General features: G+C 47.7%; 1 long non-coding RNA gene across 3 annotated transcripts in view; it reads right to left on the bottom strand.

Moving 5' to 3' along the window:
- LOC102165464 (uncharacterized) overlaps positions 1-23,106 on the bottom strand; it is a 186,482-nt gene that overhangs the window by 11,352 nt on the left and 152,024 nt on the right. For 2 of the 3 annotated variants that reach the window (XR_014843324.1, XR_014843323.1), the window contains exon 5: positions 22,232-22,327. This is a non-coding gene — a long non-coding RNA (uncharacterized LOC102165464). Of the gene's footprint in view, positions 1-19,285; positions 22,328-23,106 lie in introns of those variants that run through there. The other variant, XR_014843326.1, reaches the window with a different exon arrangement.

A 23,106-nucleotide genomic window follows, 5' to 3' on the forward strand; every position in this document is an offset into this window, starting at 1 on the left:
TGAAACAAGGATGATGCCTACAGCCAAAACTTGTTTAATTACCGTGTGCTGGGCCATAGCTCCACCCCATTCAGCCCTGTGACGGCCCCGTGAAGAAGAAATCAGGACCCACACTTTTCAGGTGAACTTACGAAGGTTCGGAAAGGTCGAGTGTCTTTCCTAGGGGGACAGTGCGAGCATGTGGACGGGCCAGAGGCAGAACGAGGCTTGAGTGACACCTGACATTTTGCCCAGAAAAATCTAGGTCTTAAAAAAAGTTCACCAAGGAGAACAAGGACCTAAAGTGATGGAGAGGGCCTTAAAGAACAAACGATGACCAGACGAAAACAAAACCCGAATCCCAAAGGCGAGGACAGTGTAAGCTGAGAGTAGCCTTTTGCCAGGGAAGGAAATGAGAGGGTGGAGTCCCGGGGGGGCGGGGGGGGGTCATGGTAGTTATGCTAATTAGGGGTTGAGTCTGAACTCCAGACTGGGCAGAAGGAGTCCCTGGGTCTCAGCAGGACCAGTGGAAATAAGTCCCGCATGCAGGGGTCAGGAAGGAGTTCCCTGAAAACCAGATTCATTTGGACACCTGCTGAGGTGGGTAATTTCCCTGCTTCGGAGACCGCGTCCTATCTAAGCACCCACGGCCTGGCTAAGTTGCGCCCGGCACTGGTTGCAATTGTCAGGACCACAGTTGTTGGATGTGATGGGAGAGCTCCGTCCTCTCATCTCACAGAGGAGAAAGCTGATGCCCAGAGGCGGCGGTTTCCCCAGACCGTGTGTCCCAGAGCCAGGGCCGTAACTGAGACCTTGAGACAGAGGTGGGCTGTTCCTCCGGTGTCCTTGCTTGTGGGGAGGGTCCCTGGAACCAGAGGACAAACGGACATCTCTCCTATCATGCTTTGCCCAGGACGTCACCGTTTGTTGAGCGGAGAAGAGGGTGGGCCAGTGGATAAGCAGACAAGTAAGTGGACGCAGAGCAGGGCAGGACCGAGCTCCAGCAGGTGGCTGGTCCACAGTCTGACATGTGTTTCTGGAGCAGGATTAATACCTTGGTATTTATCTATTTATTTATTTCTACTTTTTTTTTTTTTTTGTCTTTTTGTCTTTTCTATGGCCACACCCATGGCACATGGAGGTTCCTAGGCTAGGGGTCTAATTGGAACTGTAGCCGCTGGCCTACGCCAGAGCCGCAGCAATGAGGAATACGAGACGCATCTACAACTTAGACCACAGCTCACATCAATGCCAGATCCTTAACCCACTGAGCGAGGCCAGGGATCGAACTCACAATCTCATGGTTCCTAGTCGAATTCATTAATGACTGAGCCACAACGGGAACTCCAATGCCATGGTATTTAGATTGCAAAGTGATTTCTCTCTCAGAAATCATAATCTCTAACACAAACTGCTTCCACGATCCTTCCTGATGCAGTGATGTTACCTTGGAAGAAAGCTTTTATCAGATACCGCCCTTCCCCAAACCCCAGAGACACCTGTGTTTAGAATTTCTGTTTTGTTTTTTGGGGCTGTGTCTGTGGCATGTGAAAATTCTCAAGCCAGGGATCGAACGCACACCACAGCAGCAATCTAAGCCACAGCAGTGACAATGCCAGATCCTTAACCCACTGAGCCACAAGGGAACTCCTAGAATTTCTGTTTTTCAGGCTTGTTGTTCATTCCTAGATGGTGGATGGAAGCTGAGGCGGCTCATTCAGAGATGACTATGAGGACGGATGTCTTATTGTGAATCCTGTTGCTACAAGAGAAGGGAGCTCGGTGCAAACGGATCAGCTCAGTGGTTCTCAGCACAGGTGACTGTGCGCCCCAGGGGCCCCCCTGGCAATGCCTGGGTGGGCCCACAACCAAGAATCATCCGGTCCCAAGTGTCAGTGGTGCTGGGATGAGAAATCAGGGGAAGAGAGTTGGAGTGAATGAGTGATTTTAAATGAGACATAGAAAAGGAGCTTCCCTGTGAATTCAATTCTGTCTGATTATTGCCTTTTCATCAACGATGTCAGGAAAAAAGCTAATAATGTCTTTAAAAAAGTGTCAATATTCTCACCACTCTACGATACCTCCTGATACATTTTAGGTGGTGTAGTGGGAGGGGTCAAATTACATGGTAACCAAAAAAGTCACCTTGCCTCTCTAGTCTCAGATGTCCCCATTTCTGAGACCCCGTTAACTCCCACCCCTGAGGGCAGCCAAGTGGTTGGAGCAAAACAGCTATTCTTTAAAGCACCGTGCGCATACTCGGTGTTCAAATACTACTGCCCCATTCCAGCCTCAGGTGTACATGCTTTAAGAGAATTAGCCTCACAACACTGATGCAATGATTTTCTTTCTTTTTACAGCCACATCCTCAGCATATGGAACTGTCCAGGCCAGGGGCTGAATCAGAGCTGCAGCTGCCGGTCCATGCTACAACCACAGCAACGCTGGATCTGAGCTGCATCTGTGACCTACACCACAGCTCATGGCAAGGCTGGATCTTTAACCCACTGAGTGAGGCCAGGGATCGAACCCACATCGTCATGGATGCTAGTCAGGTTCTTAACCACATACAACGGGAACTCCAATGCAATTTTTCAATGCCACTTTAGTTTTTGGCAATATGAATTATGCTTTTAGGGTGAATACACACCATTTGCAATGGCTTTATAATATCCTACCAACTGGAAAATCCACACTTTACTTAATGACCCTACCCCCCCAACACACTTCTCATGATAAACAGCTTTGTACATACACCCCCCACCCCAGGAATTCTTTCCCTTCAGGTAGACACTGCACGAGGGGTGGGGATTAATGGGTTAAAGAGCATAAACACTAATGTTCTCAGGATTTAGGACAGCATCGATGAGCAGCCAGAAGCCCAGGTAAGAAGCTCCCAAGAGGAAGGAGGACCAGCCATCATCTGGGTATCTCGAGGAAGATGGACCGGCCTTTCGCCAGGTCTGTGAGGCTCTGCTCCATCAAGTTCAATCAAGTTCACCTGAATACAATATTTTAATCTAGTCTGTCACCTTCATTCCAATTCTGTAAACTGACCCAAAAATGTCCTTTACGGCAATTTTCCTCTCCAGGATCCAGTCTGGGGTCAGCTAGTGCCTTTGGCTGTCAGTTCTTGCTGTCTCTTGATTTAATAGATTGAACAATAACTTCATTGGTGCCCGTCTGGCTTTACCCACGCGCTAAAAACCACCGCCATCGCTGCCTGTGGGTCATGGAGCCGGCTGCCGCTCTGACCCGCTGTTTACTGCCGTCACTGTTCCCATCTTAATAATGACAGTCACGCGCTGCCCCCCCGGCCCCAACATTTAGGAATCCTGCGATTTCTTTTGCAATGTACCAGCATTCCTACTGTCATCCCGTGCTTGGAGACAACCACAAACTCCTCGATGACACCGCCGCTTCTCTTATCACTGCCCGTCTCACTGCCGGGTGAACTGAACTGTCTCCAGCCCCTCTTGAGCAGGGAGAGAGCTGGGGAATTCTCCAAACATCTCATGTGGCCCCCGTAGTGCGCCCACTTCTCTGTGCCTTGGATCCTATTTCCAAAGTCCATCAGGACGCTTCTGCTTCCCTCATGGGCACCAATTTCTTCAAGGTTCCAAGAGCCATCCTAGCAGCGTGTGGGGCCTTTGCATGTGAGATGAATCCTGAATTGTGAGAGTAGGTTCTCTCCTTATCTCGTCTTCTGACGCACCCTCCTTGGGCTGGTACCCTCAGCATCTGCTTCTCTCCTGGTTCCTGCTCAATGCATGTTGCCAGGTCCTATAGCTCCTGCAGAGTGGAGATCCAGTCCTCTCCCAGCACACTCAGCATCTTTCCAGCTTGTTATGCTGAGACTTAACCCTCACTGTTGGTCTAGTAGCCATCAGGGGAGGTAAGCATAATTTTATTTTATTTTATTTTTTTTTTTGCGACGCAAACATTCCTGCATCATCTCTGAGCAAGGGGCAGTCTTACAGAGGAAAGAAGGGGTCAAGCCTGACAGCCCAGAAGTTTGGTTTTTTGTTTTTCAGGTTTCTTTGTTTTTTTTTTGTTTTTTTTTTTTTTTGCTTTTTAAGGCCCCACCCACAGCATATGGAGGTTCCCAGGCTAGGGGCTGAATCAGAGCTGTGGCTGCCACCCTATACCACAGCCACAGCAATGCTAGAGCTGCATCTTCGACCTACACCACAGCTCACGGCAGTGCCAGATCCTTAACACACTGAGCAGAGCCAGGAATTGAACCCGTGTCCTCATGGATACTAGTTGGGTTTGTTACCTCTGAGCCACAACAGGAACTCCCAGCCCAGAGGTTTTGAGCAATTTTGAGACTGAAGATTTCCAGGTACCTCAGCCAAGACTCCCACATCCACGTCGCCGTGCTGGCTCACATTTCCTTCCCGTCACGGCCCCGGCACAGGTGCAGAAGGCTGTCCCAGGCTGAGAACAAAAGCCCCTCTGGAGCTTTGCTCCCTGGCAAGGAAGTCCTGTGCGTGATCTTAGCTTTTCCCCCATGTCCGCGGGAGGAGAGAGGCTGTGTACATACTACTGTGGAAGTTCTTGACCTTAATACATATAGAACAATTTTCTAGCTTCACGTTATGGTAAGAATCTAAAATCGTGCTTATAAATGGCCTATCTCAGAAGCCGTTGTAGATTTTTGATAGATGTGAGTGGAATTAATTGTGATTATGAGATGCAGGTTGAGAATGAGTTGGGCGTGGGGAAAATTTTCCTTCCCTCTCAGCTGCCTCAACCTGCTTCCGTGACTTAGTAGCATTTCAGCGGAATGACTCCATTGAAGCACCTGCACTCAGTACCCTCCACCAGGGCTGAGTTCTGCTGGCCCCACTCGCTGCCTCCGTCACGCTTGCTCAGACCCCACTTCCCATTTTGGAGCAGACCTTGGGCATAGTCAACGGCTTTCAGGCCACTCTGGTTATTAAAAAGTCTAGTCGAATCCCGTTCAAAGCATAACTTCTCTCCCATTAAAATCCCTCCCCTCTCCCTGCAGCGTCTCGCCCTGACCTCCACCCTGAGAGGCCCGGGGTGAGATGAGCCTAGGACCGACTTCTTCCTGCCTTTTCCCCTCTCCCTGCTGGCACCCACTTCCCAGAGGGCAGCGGGAGGGAGGCGTGGAAGGGAGAGGACGTTTGTTTCCTCCTTCTTGGGAGAAGACAGTGGGGACCGCGCCTGCTTGCCTTATTTTGATGGGACGGTCAGCTGTGCCTCTCTAACGGGGCATTTGCGAGGTTTTCCCCAGGCCTTTCAGGGAATATACCCCCACCCCGCCCCGTGCCCACCACCCTGGCCACAAGGTTCTATTCGGCCTGGATCTCCCCCCAAGCCTCTCCCAGCTCCTGTCTCTGGCGGTGGCCACAGCCTCTTACTGCAGGAGCTCCTTGCTCTGGAAACATCCATCTTGGGTGGGAACCAGCAAGATGCCCACGCACTTCCTCCCCCTTGGTTCACACTGGCCACGGAGTGTGGGCAGCCCCCCGCCCTCTCCCCACCCTGGCAGCCCTCCCTAGGTGCTTTGCTGCATTCACAGGGACCCAGGGTGGGGACAGTGCGGCTAGATCAGTCTCCTGAACCTGAGCACCGCTGTGACGGAGCACCACACGCAGAAGTCCGCCCTCTCACACTGTGGAGGCTGGGATTTGAAATCAAGGTGCTGCCCAGCTGGTTCCTGCCAGTGGCAAAGGAGGCCTCGTTTCTAGGCCCCCCTCCTACCATCTGGCGGGTTGCGGGTCGCCTGTGGCTTTCCTCGGCTTGTAGATGCATCACTTCAATCTTCTGTCTCCACGCCATCTTCCCTCTGTGTGCACCTGTCTCTGTGCCCAAGTTTTCCCCTTTTCATAAGGACACCCCTCATGTTCGATTGGGGGCCCCCCTCCTGACATCATTTTAACCTGGTTACATCTGTAAAGACCCTCTTTTCTGAGCTACCGAGGGGTCAGGGCTTCAATATGCCCTGCTTTGGAGGGAGGCACTGTCAACCCTGCGGCGCTGGATCTGTCTGACTCCAAAGCTTTCCTGAGGGATGACTTCTCTGAAGGGAAGCAAGGGATGCGGTCGGGGAGCCCTGACGAAGGAGGGGGTGTGCTGTAGGAGCGGCTGTGGGAGACGCAGGACCCGGCAGAGAAGCGGGAAGGGCTCTGCTCACCCCTTCGAAGCAGCCAGCCGTGCAAGCCCTCCAGCTCCCCCTCCTTCCCACCGGCCTCTGTGCCCATGTGAATGTGACCCCACAGATCCGCAAAAATGCCCACCCCACCTGGTACCTTTGAAATCAGGCCGACGGGCATTCGGACCAAGGTTCTCTCGTTACACTCAATCCCAAAGCATAATCAGGATCACTCGCCCCCTCGCGGACGCTCCCCGTGTAAATCCATCGCCACACTCGTTAGAATGACGGAGGGCGGCTGGGTTGTTTCTGTTTCTGGGCCAGGCGGAGATGGATGAGGAAACCCTGGGATGTGATGCTCGCTCTACCCCATTCCCACGCTGTTCACATCTACGCTTGGGCGTGACGACCAGGCCACAAAGACGTCCGAGCCGGCTTAGTTCCTGTTGCTAATCTGGCTGTATTTTTCCCAAGAGTGACAGATTTTATGGCTCAAAAATCCTCTTTTTCTGTTGTGGCTGTTGACTGAGGCCCTTTCAGTCATCCACTCAACACAGCCATAGGCAGTGCGTGCTGAGTGGGTGGGGGACAGGTGAGCCCAGGGCTTTTGCCCCCAGGAACCTGTCCAGCAGCCTTTGCTCCTGGAGAGACTCCTAGTTGTTAAATGAGGTGACACATGAGAGAGCCGGCTCATAGCAGGCACCGATTGTGTCTCCCTGCCCTTTTCCCCTGTCCCTTCCTGGAGGTTTCAAACCTTAGCGTTATTGCTGGATGGCTGTGTGACCTTGAACAAACCGCTTGCCATCTCTGAGGCTGGTCTTCCAAGCTGTCAAGACGGGGGTGATAAGGCTGTGGGATGAGGTCAGGGACGGACACCTCCTGGAATGCTCAGGGCCGGAGCCAAGATGATGGCAATATTCCTCCACTGGCACACGCTGTGTTCCACTCAGTACCTCACACGGATCAAAGCGCACTGCACCGTGCCCTCCACCAGAAAAGCCGATGGAAAATCAGGGGAAGAAAATGAACAAAGGAGAGGAAACGTAAGCTTCCCCCAGGATGGGGTAAAACACGGCGAGAGTAACACGGAGCGTCCCGCTGCTTCCGCCCCCTCTGCTCACTGCTTCCCGCGTCCTTTGCTCTCCTTTAGGCTAGTGATGCCCAGATCCAACTCCAGCCTCCGCTGTTTCTCCCAAAGCACCTACATCTGTGTTCACTTGCCCTTGAACGCCCTCCCTGGGAAGTCTCATGGACACCTAGAAATCATAACCTGAACTCGTTTCCGCACTCAGCCTGTTCCAAGCCTGTGCTCTTGGATTGGCTGAGTAGTTGAATATGCCATTTGTTCTTTTTTTTTTTTTTTTTTTTTTTTTGGTCTTTTTAGCATATGGAAGTTCCCAGGCTAGGGGTCGAATCAGAGGTACAGCTGCTGGCCTACACCACAGCCACAGCAATGCGGGGATCCTTAACCCACTCGGTGAGGCCAGGGATCGAACCCACATCCTTGTGGTTACTAGTTGAGTTTGTTACCACTGAGCCATGATGGAAACTCTTCCATTTGTTCTCGAATGCCCTTTTTCTTCTCCCTCTCCCCTTCCTCCGTTTCCTCCTCGTCCATCCTCCCCCACCCCTACCTCCTCCACTTCCTTCTCTTCCCCTCCTTGTCCTCTTTGTACAGTACCTCTCTAGGATTCATTCACCTTAATTCAAACTTTACAAATGAAGCGACTGACAAGGGATTAATCTCCAAAATTTATAAACACCTTCTGCAGCTCCATACCAAAAAAACAAACCCATCAAAAAATGGGCAGAAGATCTAAACAGACACTTCTCCAAAGACGACATATGGATGGCCAAAAAACACATGAAAAGATGTTCAACATCACTCATTATCAGAGAAATGCAAATCAAAACCACTATGAGGGAACACCTTACACCGGCCAGAATGGCCATCATCCAAAAGTCTATAAACAGTAAGTGCTAGAGAGGGTGTGGAGTAAAGGCAACCCTATCACACTGTTGGTGGGAATGTAAATTGGTACAACCACTATGGAAAGCAGTATGGAGATTCTTCAGAAGACTAAAAATAGAATTACCATTTGATCCAGCAATCCCAAAACTCCTGGGCACCTATCCAGAGAAAACCATGACTCGAAAAGATACATGTACTCCAATGTTGATTGCAGCACTCTGTACAATAGCCAAGACATGGAAACAGCCTAAGTGTCCATCGACGGAGGAGTGGATAAAGAGTATGTGGTACATATACACAACGGAATATTACTCAGCCATTAAAAGGAAAGAAATAATGGCATTTGCAGCAACATGGACAGACCTAGAAATTAGCAAGCTAAGTGAAGTCAAACAATGAGACACCAACATCAAATGCTATCACTTACATGCGGAATTAAAAAAAAAAAAAAAAAACGACACAGTGAACTTCTTTGCAGAACAGATACTGACTCACCAACTTTGAAAAACTTACGGTTTTCAAATGAGACAAGTTGTGGGGTGGGGGGATGCACCGAGGGTTTGGGATGGAAATGCTATAAAATTTGGTTGTGATGATTTCTGTACAACCATAAATGTAATAAAACTCATTGGGGAAAAAAAAAAAAGAAACTTTACACCCATTGACCAGCATCTCCCCATTTCCCGTTCCTCGAAGCCCGTGGAAACCATCGTACTTTCTACTCCTATGAGTTTGACTGCTTTAAAAAATTCCTCACATAAGTGGAATCCTGAAGTGTGTGTCCTTCCCTTTAACTTAGTATAACGCTCTCAAGGTCCATCCACACTGTTGCAAATGGCAGGATTTCCTTGTTTTTATGGCTAAATGCTATTCCATTGTATGTATTTTTCTTGGTCATGCATCTGTCCACAGACATGTAGATAGTTTCCACATCTTGGCTACTGTGAACAACGCTGCAATGAACATGAGAGTGCGGGTGTCTCTCGCGATGCCCAATATCAATTCTTCGGGATAAATACAAGAAACGAGATAGCTGGATCTCATGGCAATTTGATTTTTAATTTCTTGAGGTGCCTCCATACCATTTCCATAGCAGCTGCACCATTTACATTCCGAACAACAGTATACCCGTGTTCCAACTTTTCCATATCTTTGCTGATGCTTATTAAAGATACAAACAAGTAGAAAGATATCTCGTGTTCATGGATAAGTTCATGGAAGACTTAATATTGTTAAAGTGAGTGCCGTACCATCCAAAGAGATCTACAAATTCAATGACATCCCTTCAAAATCCCAATAGCAGAGAGGACGGGATTAAGATGGCAGAATAGAAGGACTGGAGTTCAACTTCTCTCCTAAAAGCAACAAAATTCACAACTAAAGACTGAGAAATCTCCACCCAAATGGACCAGAAAACCATACCCTACTCTAGAAGAAAAAGAGGAGGCTACATCAAGAGGTAGGAGGGGTGATTTCGGGATGTAAACAACCCCATACCTCCCGGGTGGGAAGCTCCACAGACTGAAAACTAACTGGTTCACAGAGACTCACCTACAGGAGAGTTCTGAGCCCCACATCAAACCCTCATGTGCGGGGATCCGGCACTGGGAGAAAGAGCTCCTGGAGCATCTGGCATTGAAGGCCAGTGGGGCTTGTGTGCAGGAGCTCCACGGGACTGGGGGAAATGGAGACCCCATTCTTGAAAGACGCACACAGACTTTCACGTGCACTGGGTCCCAGGGCAGAGCAAGGTCTCCATAGGAATCTGGGTCAACCCTGACTGCAGTTCTTGGAGGATATCCTGGAAAAACAGGGGTGAATGTGGCTTGTTGTGAGGGAAGGACATTGAAGGCAAAGCTCTTGGGAATATTCAGCAGCTGCCTTTCTCTGGAGGGGGCCATTTTGGGAGAATCTGGCCCCACCCGTCAGTCAGCTGAGAAGCCCCAGGGCAAACAACAACCCAGGTGGGATCACAGCCCCACCCCTCAGTAAACAGGCTACCTAAAGACCCCTCAGGCACACAGCTGCCTCTAGTCCCATCCAGAGACTAAGCCCCACCCACCAGAGGGATTAGAATCAGCTCCACCTTCCAGTGGGCAGGCATCAGCCCCTCCCATCAGGAAGCCTACAGCCAGCAAGCCCCCATACCGACTTCAGCCACAGGGGGGACAGACACCAGAAGTAAGAGAGGCTACAACCCTATTATCTGTAAAAAGGTTACCACACCAAAAACCTATAAAAATGAAAAGACAGAGGACTATAACTCAGATGAGGGAGAAAGAAAAAACCCCAGAAAAACAGCTAAGCCATGAGGAGATTCTCAGCCTCCAGGAAAAAGATTTTAGACTGTTGATGCCGAAGATGATGCAAGACATTGGAAATAAACTGGAGGCAAAGATGGATAACTTACAGGAAACACTGACCAAAGTGATACAAGATATAAAACGTAAACAAGAAGAGATGCAAAATATAATAACGGAAATAAAAAATTCACTAGAAGCAGCTAACAGCAGAATACAGGAGGTAGAAGAACGAATAAGTGAGGTGGAGGACAGATTAGAAGAAATTACAGATGCAGAACAGAAAAGAGAAAAAAGATTGAAAACAAATGAAGAGAGTCTCAGAGAACTCTGGGACAATGTTAAATGCACCAACATCTGTATTATAGGGGTGCCAGAAGGAGAAGAGAGAGAGAAGGGGACAGAAAAAATATTCCAAGAGATAATAGCCAAAAACTTCCCTCACATGGGAAAGGAACCACTCACTCAAATCCAGGAAGCACAATGAGGACCATATAAAATAAACCCAAGGAGGAACACACCGAGACACATATTAATCAAACTGACCAAAATGAAAGACAAAGAGAAAATCTTGAAAGCAGCCAGGGAAAAGAAACAAGTAACATACAAGGGAACCCCAATAAGGTTATCAGCAGATTTTTCAGCAGAAACTGCAGGCCAGAAGGGAGTGGCATGATATACTTAACGTGATGAAAGGAAAAAACCTCCAACCAAGATCACTCTACCCAGCAAGGCTCTCATTCAGATTTGAAGGAGAAATCAAAACCTTCTCAGATAAGCAAAAGCTGAGAGAATTCAGCAGCACTAAACCAGCCTTACAACAAATACTAAAGGAACTTCTCTAGGCAGGAAAGAAAAGACAGCAACAGGAAACAAAAACTCCACAAATGACAAGGCTCACCAGAAAGATTTATATACAGTAAAGATATGAAATCATCCATGCACAATTATACCACCAAAATCAGAAATCATAAGACGAGGTGGCGGGACACTAGAGGTGAACTTGCAATTAAGAGAACAACAACTTAAAACAATCTCATATACATATAGACTCTTACATCAAAACTTCAGAATAACTGCAAACCAAAAATCTACAATTGGTACACAAACAAGGAATCTCTGGAGAAGAAATATATCTCATAGTAAATAAGTGCATAATCCACCATGAAGGGGGTCATTTGACATCATTCTTGGAATGCTGAAGTCTTCTTAGAACTGATTCTGATTTCCACTCCATCAAAGAATTTGATAATTATAATAATGAAACTGTACAATTAAATAATACAGTTCTACAATCATATTATTAATAACCATTTCTCTCCAAGGTACAATGTAAGGTCTATAATGTCTTGTTTATCACATCACCTAGAATGGTGTAATGCCTATATTGAAGACTCAATAAGATGTAACAAATTGTGAGGACATATTTATATAGTTACATTGTTTTTTTAACCAATGTTTTTAAACCAATTTATGCATTTTATATTTTACTTATTTTCAGAGGGTGTATTATTTTTACCAGTTAAGTCATTCCTTTTATTATGCTATATAAAATATTTAATGGTATATAAGGCTTTCTTCTTTATAAATTTTAGTTGCATAATATAACAATTTTAATACAATGCTAATTTTTAAAGAAAAATTGAAATGTAATAGATAAAACTAAGTAGTAAAGATGAAAACCATAAAAATGGGATAAAGTATAGAATAAATTTCCTATTTGTCTCAGCATATTTTCCATTCCACTTCTCCAGTGGGAGTCACTTAATCTGTTTCTTAAGATCCATGATATAATAATCTGTGCGAATGTAATTGTGTTTAGATGTATGTATTTTATTCTGTAAAAAATAAAAATAAAATTTCAGAAAAAAAAATCCAATAGCATTCTTTACAGAAATATAAAAAAAAAAAATCTTAAAGTTCCTATGGAACCACAAAGGACTAGAGAAAACCAAAACAATCTTGAGAAAGAAAAACATGGTGAGAGGCATCCCACTTACTGATTTCAAAACACATTACAAAGCAACAGTAATTAAAACAACTCGATGCTGGCATAAAGACAGACATAGAGCTCAGTGGAAGAGAATAGAAAACCCAGATATAAACCCACACAACTGATCTTGGACAAGGTGCCAAGAATGCACAGTGGGGAAAGGGCAGTCTCTTCAGCAAATGGCGGAAAAACAAGAGCCACCTGCAAAAGAATAAAATAGGACCCTTATCTTCCACTATGCACAAAAATTTGGTCAAAATAAAGATGTAAAGGTGAGATCTGAAACTATAAAACACTTCACAGAAAACCTCCATGACACTGGTCTTGGCAATAATTCCTTAAATATGACACCAAAAGCACAAGAAACAAAAGCAAAAACAGACAAGCAGGACTACTTCAAACTAAAAAGCTCTGCAAAGGAAATAACAAGCAAAATGAGCAGTCAGCCTATAGAATGGGAGAAAATATTTGCCAACCATGTATCAGATCATAGTTTAATATCCAAAGGATATAAGGAACTCCTGTGACTCCATAACAAGAGTAATGATGATAATAATAACTCAACGGAAAATGGGCAAAGTCTTGAATAAACATTCCTCCAAAGAAGATATACAACGGTCGCAGATGTGTATAAAGATACTCAGCATCCTTGAATATCAGGGAAATGCAAATAAAAACCATGATGAAATATAATCTCATATCAGTCAGGATGGCTATTGTCAAAGAAACTAAAAATAATTTAATTTCCTTCACCTTCTCTCATTTGGATCCTATCCCCAGTAAATCTTACTCTTTTCCCTGTATGACTCTGTTGTTTTCTTATTCTGCCTATCCAAAAGTATTTTCCAGAGTTCCTGTTGTGGTTTGGGGGTAATGAACCCAACTAGTATCCACGAGGACATGGGTTCAGTCCCTGGCCTCCATTAAGAATCCAGCATTGCCTCAAGCTCTGGTGTAGGTCGCAGATGCGGCTCGGATTCCCGTGTGGCTGTGGCTCTGGTGCAGGCAGCTGCATCTCTGATTTGACCTCTAGACTGGGAACTTCCATATGCTATGGGTGCAGACCTAAAAAGACAAAAAAAAAAAATTAATAAAAAAAAAGTATTTCCTCCAGTGAACCTTCCTCCAGAAACTCAGATGCAGTTCATCTGACCACATTCTGCCTAATTCCTATTGATACTGAACATTTTTTTCATGTGCTCATTTGCCTTTTGTATATCCTTTTTGGTGAAATAGTTCCCCATGTCTTTTGCCTGTTTTCTAAGTGGAAAAGCATGGCCATTCCACCTCCCCAGAAACAGGAGTCTATCAGAGGACCTTGACGTGAAAACTGCTCTAGATACAATGGTTTGGAGAAAAACATTACTGTACAGTTTTTTTTTTCTTTTCTTTAAGCCTATTTGCCAGGTGAAAAGAGATGCAGCACAGCCACTTGATAAAGGGTGTGGATTTTCATTTTCAACTTTATGGGTTCAAATCATGACACCTCTACTACTTGCCGTGTCCTAATTTTTCAACTCCTGTGCCTTATTTTCCTCGGTTATCAACTGGGGGTCACAGTTGCATCTTCCTCAGAGAGTGGACTCTAACAATGAACTTAGATGACACATATCAAACAAACCCCAAAATACACAGTCTAGCTTCTGGCAAGGCAATTAATAATTATTTTACTAAAAGGAAAGATTTAGCAGTATCGTGGCTGGAAGGCCCCATGGCCAGGGCCTCCCCAGTGTCTCCCCATATTTCTCTGAACCACCTAACTTTCCGTCCACTCCTTCTGCTCTTCTTCCTTCCAGCCTCACGTTCCCTCCCCTCTTAGCACAAAGTTGCTGAGAGCCCGCTGTGTGTCAGGCTCCAAAGTTGGAAAGACAAGTGGTGGCCCATCACTGCCCTCAGGGAGATCAGAGGGCTGTAGGGGCGGCAGAAACACGAGTGGGTCATGCAGTGTGATGTCCTCTGTGAGCTCCCACAGCGGCCTCCCCAGGTACCAGGATGGCACTTCAAGATACAAGCAAATGCCAAAGGGAATTCAAGTCTCGAATGACTATTTGCACTGGATCTAGTCATCCATTTGCAAGGGGACATTAAGAAAAAACCTTCCTTTGCAACGTTTACGGAAATTGCAACGTTTACAGTCGAGCCCTGAGGCCTATGGCACCAACCCCGCAGAAGCTACCGAGGATGCAAGGCAAGAGAAGGCTTTGTTCCCAGGCTGAGTCCAGCCCGCTGACTTATTGGGCTGCTGTCCAGATGGACTGTGAGCTTGGATATTTGATGCCACCCAGCCAACTGTGTGGATGTGGATTTGGGAGAGTGCTTTAAACAAAACAAACAAAACCCAACTGAATGTGCTTTGCTAAAAGCTGTATCACCCACTGAACTTGGCAAACACATGGGTGGATTCAGGCAGTAAGGCATTTACCTTGCTCCAGCAGTCAGAGCTCTGGGGTGGGCATAATTTTACAGGCTGTGGGGCCAACCCTGCTAGGAAGGGGCATCTTCCGGTGCTCAGCCTGCTAGGTACCAAGGGCTTGAAGGGCAGTGGAAAGGTGTGAGTCTAGATGTGGCACCAGGGACTGCTTCCCATGGGACTAGTATCTGCTATTGGGGGCATCTCTGGGATTTGGCAGAAGACTTACTGAGTGTGAAGTCCCAGCTCCAGCACTTCCATGCACATCTCTGCAGGGTGTCTCTGGGAGAGTTACTTTATACGCTTAAGCATCAGTTCCATGTAACTGGGCAAAATATTGGCCTCATAGGGCTACTTTAATAATCTACCGAAGGTGAAGGAGCTCACTTGCCCTTTGCATGTGGGTGAGTTATCCTAAGGAGAGACAGCATGAGCAAAGGCCCTGCGGCAATGGGCAGTCTGCCAGTGCCGAGAAAGCCAGTGGATTCAGGGTGGCTGGAGGCTGGATTCAGCAGGAGGCTGGGCTGGAGGGAAGGCAGGAGGGGTCAGCAAGTCAGAGCAGCTTACTCTTCCCTGTGCATTTGGTTTCCCTTTTCATACAACCCCACACATCCCGGTGAGAAGAAAGAGGAGGCTGGTTCCATCGCTCAGCACAGCTCTGCCGAGAGTTTCTCCAGAGCTCATCTGGGTCCCAAGAGGGTCTTATCTCCAACTCAGGAGCACTTTAAATCATGTAAAATTGCTGTGGTTGAAAGCTGTTTACGGTAGATTGAAAAAGTGGCCACAGTTCTCCTCTCTCTCCTGTGCCCACATCCTTTATAACTTTGCAGTCCCTCCAACCTGGGGAGGGGGGAGAATATTTCCCCTCCCCTTGAACCTGGGGCTGGCCTTTGAACTTGCTTGATTTGTGTGCTTGAAGGGATGATGTGCTCTCGAGGAACCTGGGCTGGAAAGAACTTGAGGTATGTTTTTATTCACTCTCTTAGAGCTGGCACGGCGGCCATGGGAACAAGCTCAGGAGAGCGCTGGAGAAAGAGGTACACAGAGGTACACGGAGCAGACACCAGCTACTCTGGCAAAGGCCATCGCAGACCAGCCAGCCCAGGCAAACTACAGCCAGCTCTAGAGACATGGCCCAGTAGAGCTGAAAACAGAAGAGATACCCAGTGGAACCCAGCTCAAATTTGGGATAAATGAATGGTAGCTGCCTGTATGTATGTATGTATGTATGTATGTATGCATTGCTTTTTAAGGCCGCACCCCAGGAGAGGGGTCGAATAATCAGAACTACAGCCACTGGCCCGCCACAGCCACAGCCACACCAGAACAGTCCTGTGTCTGTGACCTACACCACAGCTCACGACAATGCCACATCCAGATCCTTGACCCACTGAGCGATGCCAGGGATCAAACCCTCCTCCTCATGGATCCTAGCTGGGTTCATTAACTGCTCAGCCACAAAAGGAACTCCTGAGTGGTAGTTGTCTTAATTGACTCAGTTCTGAGATATTCTGTTATTGTGGCAAAGATCCACTGACTCAGGAATAGACAGTGAGCATGTTGTTATTTTTGAAGGGAATGCAAATCAAACCCCAGTGGCGTGCAACGTCCCTCCCACTAGAGTGCCTGTAATCAAAAAGACACGTAATAACTAGTGCTGGGAAAGATATGGGGAGAATGGAATTCTCTTACCCTGGAGGGAGAGTGTTAAACTGCACAGCCACTTTGGAAAACACTTTAACAGTTTCTTGAAAAGCTAAGTGTAGATTTACTCTCTGATTCGGGAGTTCTATTCCTGGGTATCTACCCAAGAGAAATTGTCTACTTAAAGAGTTAAGAGGCATGTTCATTGCAATATTATTCCTTGAAGCCAAAAAGCAAAAATAATGCAAAGGTCCACCAAGGGATAAATGGGTAAAGAAAAGGTGGTGCATTCACAGCTGGCATGCCCGTCAGCCACAAAAAGCAACGTAGTATTGATACATGCGGCAACACGGATGAACTTCAAATACAGTACGCCAAGAGAAAGAAGAAACACGCAAAGGCTTATGCAGTTCTACTTCTGTGACATGTCAAGAATCAGCTATAGAGACAAAAGTGGATTAATGTTTGCCTGGGTCTGGGGATGGAAATGACCAGTGATTACAAAGGGTCACAAAGGGTCTTGATGGGCCGATAGGAAGGATTGAAGACTGGATGATGGAGGTAGCTGCACAACTCTGGAAGTGTAATCAAATCATTTACTTGTGCCTTTAAAAGAGATGACCTCAACAGAGCTATTAAATTAAAAAAAAAAAAAATGGATGGAACTAGAGATCTCATACCAAGTGAAGTAAGCCGGAAAGAAAGAGACCAATCCCATGTGACATCACTTATGTGTGGAATCTAAAAACACGGCAGGGATGATCCTGTCCACAAAACAGAAACAGACCACGGCCACGGAGAGCAGACTTGTGTTTCCGAGCGGGGAGGGAGTGGGACGGACGGGCAGTTCGGGGTTTTTGGATGCGAACTGTTACATCTGGAATGGATGGGCAGTGGGGCCCTGCTGTACAGCACAGGGCACTGTGTGTCACTAGGTCACTTTGCTGTACAACAGAACTTGAAGAAACACTGTGAATCAACTATACTTTAGTTAAAAAAAAAAAACCAATGATTCATGATGTAACAATAAGATTCAGGAAAATACTGCAGAAGGAAAACACAGACACACACGCATCCATAAGCTCCTTGCTTCAGCCCACGGTTTTCATCATCATGGGGGTCCCCCCCAGCCCTGGGCAGGGAACAGGGGGTACGCGAGCCCCCCGCGGCAATGTGCTGCTTTGCCTTCGTCTCATAAGGCCTTGTGAGCCCTCCAGCCGCCCCATGGTAATTTTGCACAGCTGCCCACCGTACAGTTCTTCATAAAAGCCGCATTAGAGAGATGAAATTTGCTCTTAACTTACACCCTCACCACCCACCTAATATTTTCCTCTTTATAAAAATTCCCCTAAAACATGGTAGGTGTCTGATAAGACATAATTGAAGGTAAACTGGGAGTTGCTATCATGGCTCAGTGGTAACAAAGCCAACTAGCATGCCTAAGGATGGGCTTCGATCCCTGGCCTCACTTCGTGGGTTAAGGATCCGGTGTTGCCATGAGCTGTGGTGTAGGTCACAGATGCGCCTGGGATCTGGCTTTGCTGTGGCTGTGGTGTAGGCCGGTGGCTACGGCTCCGATTCGACCCCTAGCCTGGGAACCTCCATATGCTGCGGGTGCGGCCCTGAAAAGACTAATAATAATAAAGTAAAACAATTCTCAGAAATTTAAAAAATTTTCTTTCCGCCAAATTACAACCATAGCCTTTGGAAATGTGGAGCATTGAGATCCTTTGAGCATTCTTTCAATCTTTCAAATAATTCTGGCTGTCCCTGGCTGGGCAAGAACCCCCCGAGTAGAACTCGGGGGCAGAGAGACACGGGCCTGGGACTCTGGCCTTAGGGGCCACCATGGGTGGGGTCAATGGCAAAGCTTGCCAAGGGCCACAATGAAGAAAGCTCCAGAGTGTTCCTGGGAAGACCTGCCTCAGGGGTGTCCTCACCTGGAAAGCCTCCCGTGACCATCAGCTCCCTGTCTTCAGCGTGGACTTGTCCAAGGGACCCTGTCCTGCCAGGAGGTGCCTCAGCGCTGAGACAGAAGGAAGAGCCAGTGATGCTGCAGCAGCACGTGACACGCGTCCATCAGGCATGTATGTGCTCAGTGAAGGGACACAGAGAGGATGGAACACCCTCTGGGCTGCCCGCAGCTGGGAAGGGGAGGGGACCGTGTCACCACATCACCATGGCAGGCGACTTGCTAAGAGCTGTGTGTGCAGGTGCGGCAACATCCCCACCCTGGGGGCGGCCAGTGAGCATTTATGGCTGTGACTATGACTCCAGAAAGATAATTAGGAACCAAGAGACTAACTTCAGCTCAATTCAAAAAGAGCCCCTAACAGCTGGGGGGTTTCAGCAGGGACACCGCCACCTCCTGTCACTGGAGGGGTCCCCTCAGCTGCAGGAGGGGACCTAGGGATGGGGTGTCTACAGAGGACTCTAACCTGGCTGTGGGGTTGGGGGCCATGCCATCTAAGCCGGCCCACCTCTGGCTCTTGTCGGAGATGAGAAAGCCAGTCATCCTCACTGCCGCATCGTCACTCAGGAGACAAGCGGGACTCCAAGAGACGGGAAAACCAGCTCCAGGTCGCACAATCAGCCAGCAGCTCGGAACTCTAATAGCTTTTCTTAATTCCCTCCTTTCTGATGGTGGCAGACCTGCCTTGAGTGTGTGACGCTCCTGCGTGCTTGGCACTGGGGCTTTGGGGGGGTTGTGACGGGTGGTCAGTGTCTCTGGACTCTGGGGTGGTCAGCCCCGCTCTGCCTCCCTCTAGCCTCACTTATTGTGCCAAGCAAGGTCAGAGAAGCTTCCCAGAGCCCTGTGGCAACAGCTGAACTCTTAAAACTGAACATTCATTCTATATTTTTTTTTGCCTTATAGTAGCTGCTATTAAGTGAGAACGTTCTATGTGTTGGGACAGTACTAGGAGATTATTTATCTACCCACCTACCTATAGATATCTTATAATACAAAGACACACACACACACATATATCACATCTATACACATACGAACCTGCAGATGGCACAGGGAGACTACACACTGATTACACACACATAAATCACACACACATATATACACATATACACACGTAAATATGTATTTTCTCATTTAATCTTCCTATCTGTTTCGGCTAGCTGTGGCTGTGTAACAAACCACCTTAAAACACAGGGCTTAATAAAAGAGCAAGGGTTTTGTTTCCCACAAGTCTGTGAGTTCAACAGGTGTCTCCTCTGCTGGTTTTGGCTGTGCTTGCTCATGTGGCTGCCCCAGCTGGGGCTCATCTGAGCAGGAAGATCGATCTAGCGCCTGGTGCTGGCTGTTGGCCGGGCATCTCAGTTCTCAGCTCATGGCTGCTCATCCCCTAGGCTAGACGGGCTTCCCTACGAGGTAGTGTCAGGGCCGAGTTCCCAGACAGAAATAGCAAAAAGTTGCAATGCCTCTTCCAGGCTACCCTCTGGAAATTGCACAACGTTCTACTGGCGGTGTTCTGGCCCAGGAAGACAGCCCGTGGGAGAAGCCGCACAGCGGGGCCCCTGAGGGAACCATGTCCCTGGAGCCATCTCCTAGGAAGGTGTCACAGCCCGATGCTCAGACCATTTCCCCCATTTTCCTGAGGTACGGAGATCTTTAGTGATTTACCCACTGACACACAGCAGACTGGGTAAGGAGCCCAGGGTAGTGCTTCTCCAAGTTCAAGCTAGTTGACTTGAACCTCAGAATAAAACACAAAGTCCTCATATTTCTGCAGCTTTTATGATTTATAACATTTGCGGATGATGACTTTTGCTCAAGCCTTCCCGGAGCCTCGTTAGTGACATCTATGTCACGGAGGTCTCCCTTTATTAGTGTGTGAGGGCTGCTGTGACGAAGTACCCCAAAACGTGTGGCTTAAAAATCAGGACTGTGTCATCCCCCGTTTTGGAGCCTGGAAGTCTAAGATGAGGTGTGGGCGGGCTTGGTTCCTTCTGAGGCTGTGAAGGGGCATCTGGTCCAGGCCTCTCCCTCAGCTCCCCCTGATTTTGCTACAGCAGGTAGTTAGGCATGAGCGGGGCGGTGGGGGGGCAGATGGCAGGAAACCACACCTCACGCAAACAGCAGGGGCCATGGGCAAAGAGGAGCAGGAACCTCCAGACTGACAGGAGACCACACATTTTGGGGTGATAAGTGCCCTGGAGGCAGAAAAAGAAAAGTGGAAAGGGGTACAAATCTCCAGCACCCGAAAGTAACCTGTTGCTCACTATGCCCTCATTATAATAAAATTACAATAACATTAGCCACGCAGATAAGAAGGACCCATCATGTGCTGACGCCATGATACTTCCAATCAAAACTAAATAAGGACAGAAATCCCTCCTCCCTTCAGGAGGTGGAGCTGGGATGAAAATCAAGGAATACGACATCCAAGCCCCACCACCCCAGTGAATACCCCACCCATGGAACTGGATGCCCCTAAAACAGGTGCCAAAGAAACACAGGGCAGCTGCTCGCCTCTCGGCCCTTCTCTCCCTAAAAGGTGGATTTCTCACTTAAATGAATCCTCACTTTTCCTTCCCAGTTTCCATCTCGTTTCTGAATTCCTTCTGCGACCGAGACAAGAACCTCACCTTTGGGAACAATTTGGTGGGTGACAGTCTTTGGTGTTCCCTGACTTGGAGAAACCTCAGCCTCGCCCCTGCTTCTGCCTTCAAGCAGGGTTCTACGTGTGTGCACGTCTGTGCCCAAACCTCCCCTTTTTAATTATACTGGATAAAGGCTCCCCTGCTCTAGTGTGACCTCATCCTAACTTTACTAATCGCACCCGCAATAACCCTATTTTCAGTCAAGGTCACACTCTGGGCCCCTCGGAATCAGGGCTTCAACCTGTGGATTTGATGGGGACACAATTAATTCAACCTGTAACGTTCATGTTTAACAGGTGCACAGTGAGGGTCTGTAGTTTTACAAGCAAACCCAGAGAACCCGAGCTTCACACTCGCGCAAGTGCACTATTACCCGGTTTTAGGGGCTGTCGAAATTGTCTTCCTCAAACTTGTCTTCGCGTAGAGGAGGAGACGGATACGGTGGGTTGTCCAAAGTCACACATCCCTTAAACTTGGCACTGGGGCCAGAAGCCAGGGCACCCGATGGCTTCTTTTAGAGACATTTCTGCCACCTCACGTTTTATCCTCACATACTCACAATTTCGTCCATTCCTGGGCCTTTAGGAGACAGTTGTTAAAAGCTTATAAAGGGCCCTTTGGCGAGGCCTCCTGAACCCATAAACCCTTTGCAGCCCTGAAACAAATTTGCTGTAGGACTAAAGCCCCCAAGACTGAGCCCTGCCTGGCCCTGGGCCACGATTATCCTGAAAGCACTGGGGATGCTCTTGCCCCCAAGACAGGAGGACGGGCTTGTGTGTCAAGAGGCAAAGCTCCCGGGACGAGCTCTCAGCCTAACAACTGGGCACACACACTGCAGATGCTTCCACGCCATCAGCGATCGACTCTGCCACAGCAGGCACTTCGCTCAGCAGCGTGCAGATTTTTGACGTGGATTTAAAAGAAAGGAAGGAGACTCCATTCGTGAGCAGGAGAGAGTAAAAGGGGCCAAGTGATGTTCCATGTTCAAGAGCCAGAGAACTGAGTTTATACGTCATCGGGACACACACACTATACAGGGCAATGTCCCCGGAATGAATACGCTACACACGTGCTATATGCACATAAGGCGAATCTTAGACTTTGGCCACAGGAAGCACAGCACTGAGTCTTCCGAGAACGGGAATAAAGGCGAGCCGAGTGAGCCCAGCCACAGCCCACGGTTATGACCTACCAGAAGCTTCCCGGCTGCAGTGAAGGGAGGGTGAGCCAAGAAGGGCCAGCACACTAGGTTGAGAAGACGGAATTCAGGGGCTCCAGGGGACAGAATCTGCGGAGCAAAATACCAAAGAGAGAAGAGTTTCAGAGAGAAAAGCCTGGATATCAGCAGGGGAGCCTCACACTGATCTGACTTGGTAACGCTCGGGCATTTGGTAGAGTTCCGGAGGGCACGGAGGGCACAGCTTTCACAGCGTGGTTCACCCGCTCCCGTCCAAAGGCTGCTCTGGACCTGCCCTTCCAAAGCTGGAAAGCCAGCCTCCAACGGGTCACCCATCCCAACAATGTAACTGCCTCCCAGAACAATGTAACAGCCAGCACTATTTAAAGGAACACTACAAAATCCAGCACCAACATCCTCTCTGGAATTCGATCAAACTCATCAAGGAAGCAGTGAAGCAGGAAAATACAACTGAGAACCAGAAGAAAAATCAATCCATAGAAACCGACACAGGAATAATGCAGATGATGCAATGACCAGATAAGGCTATTATGATGCTGTCATAAATGTGTGTCCTACGTTAAGGTAGATAATGTGAACATGGTAAAGAAATGGAAGATAAAAAATCTAAAAATACTTCTAAAGATAAAAATATAGTCTCTGAAAGGAAATATAGTGGTTGGAATTAACAACAGCATAGACTTGAAGAAACTAACAGTAAACTGAACACTTAGTAACTACTCAGAATGAAACACAGAAGAAAACCGGCCAAGATCAGATTGGAAAGTGTACAGGTACGTGCACTGTGTGTGCAAAGCTTTGCTGCTGCTTCTTTCTTCAAGTTAATAAATGATGTGCACCATATATTTAGAAAATGCCAAAGAATATAA

This window comes from Sus scrofa, chromosome 4, assembly GCF_054392235.1.
Source record: "Sus scrofa isolate SSC_HxYL_T2T_F1_AM1 chromosome 4, Sscrofa_HxYL_maternal_Yorkshire_Landrace_v2.0, whole genome shotgun sequence".
NCBI classification, from domain to species: Eukaryota; Metazoa; Chordata; class Mammalia; order Artiodactyla; family Suidae; genus Sus; species Sus scrofa.